General features: G+C 50.5%; 1 protein-coding gene across 2 annotated transcripts in view; it reads left to right on the top strand.

Moving 5' to 3' along the window:
- Window positions 1-212, top strand: part of LOC107745884 (gastrula zinc finger protein XlCGF49.1-like) — a 2375-nt gene that overhangs the window by 747 nt on the left and 1416 nt on the right. The gene's annotated exons all lie outside the window — the stretch shown is intronic.

A 212-nucleotide genomic window follows, 5' to 3' on the forward strand; every position in this document is an offset into this window, starting at 1 on the left:
TGTGTGTGTGTGTGTGTGTGTGTGTGTGTGTGTGTGTGTGAGTGTGTGCATGTGAGTGAGTGTGCATGTTTATGCGAGTGAGTGTGTGTGTATGCGAGTGAGTGAGTGAGTGTGTGTGTATGCGAGTGAGTGTGTGTCTGTGTCTGTGTGTGTGTGTGTGTGTGCGAGTGTGTGTGTGCGAGTGTGTGTGTGTGTGTGTGTGTGTGCATGTG

Source organism: Sinocyclocheilus rhinocerous, unplaced genomic scaffold (genome assembly GCF_001515625.1).
Source record: "Sinocyclocheilus rhinocerous isolate Xijiao unplaced genomic scaffold, SAMN03320098_v1.1 scaffold1850, whole genome shotgun sequence".
In the NCBI taxonomy this organism is placed as follows: Eukaryota; Metazoa; Chordata; class Actinopteri; order Cypriniformes; family Cyprinidae; genus Sinocyclocheilus; species Sinocyclocheilus rhinocerous.